Raw genomic sequence first — 1,146 nt, 5'->3', positions numbered from 1 at the left:
ATAGTCCTAAAAAGCTAAGTGACGTTGCAAGTGGTATTTATGTTTGGATAAGCAATAGACAAACCAACTTGGAGCTGACACAGATGTAAAAGTAACGGCACGCTCCGTCTACAGGCCACAAGTGGCCCATCGGGACCATCCGGCCGCCGTGTCATCCTCAGCTGAGGATGCGGACAGGAGGGGCGTGTGGTCGTTATGATACTTTTCTTTGAGCGGAGCCGCTACTATTCGGTCGAGTAGCTCCTCAGTTGGCATCACGAGGCTGAGTGCACCCCGAAAAATGGCAACAGCGCATGTCGACCCGGATGGTCACCCATCCAAGTGCCGGCCACGCCCGACGGCGCTTAACTTCGGTGATCTGACGGGAACCGGTGTATCCACTGCCGCAAGGCCGTTGCCATAAAAAAAACGGGGGACGACAAATATATGAAAACACCAAAAGCAAAACAAATTATCATGCCTAATATGGTGTAGGAAAAAGGTTGGCAGATTACAGCTGTCTCGAAATGGATAAATACAGGCCCTGTATGGATTTCAAGGAAATCTTATGCCATTCTTCCTACAAAACAGTGACAAGTTCAGGTAACGATGATGGAGGTGGATAGTGATCACGCACCCATCACTCAAAAGTAAATCATAAAGGCTTAGTAATATTGAGATCTAGTGACTGTTGTGCTCAATCCACCCCGATAGCTGAGTGGTCAGCGTGACGGATTGCGGTGCTATGGGCCCTGGTTCGATTCCCGGCTGGGTCGGGGATTTTCTCCGCTCAGGGACTGGATGTTGTGCTGTCTTCATCATCATTTCATCCCCATCCGGCGCGCAGGTCGCCCAATGTGGCGTCGAATGTAATAAGACCTGCACCAAGGCGGTCGGACCTGCCCCGCAAGGGGCCTCCCGGCCAATGACACCAAACGCTCATTTTCATTTTTCCGTCCTTGTGCTCACAAAACCAGACTTGGACGGTGCGAGCCGTTTGAACAGGGGCCCTGCCGTCCTGGAATACGGAATCATCATTGAGGAACAAGCATTGTATCATGGGATGGACCTGATCAGTCAAAATGCTCATATAATTCTTGGCAGTACTGTGACCTTGCAGAGTGGCCATGGGACCCATGGAATAACACGATATGGCAGCCCAAACCA

At 50.8% G+C, this 1,146-nt stretch overlaps 1 pseudogene; it reads right to left on the bottom strand.

The window, feature by feature from the left end:
* Window positions 1–281: 281 nt before the first annotated feature.
* LOC126185981 (5S ribosomal RNA) lies at window positions 282–399 on the bottom strand (annotated as a pseudogene).
* Window positions 400–1,146: the final 747 nt, after the last annotated feature.

The sequence above is a fragment of the Schistocerca cancellata genome, chromosome 4 (genome assembly GCF_023864275.1).
Source record: "Schistocerca cancellata isolate TAMUIC-IGC-003103 chromosome 4, iqSchCanc2.1, whole genome shotgun sequence".
Lineage (NCBI taxonomy): Eukaryota > Metazoa > Arthropoda > Insecta > Orthoptera > Acrididae > Schistocerca > Schistocerca cancellata.
This window is presented reverse-complemented; position numbering and strand designations above follow the sequence as displayed.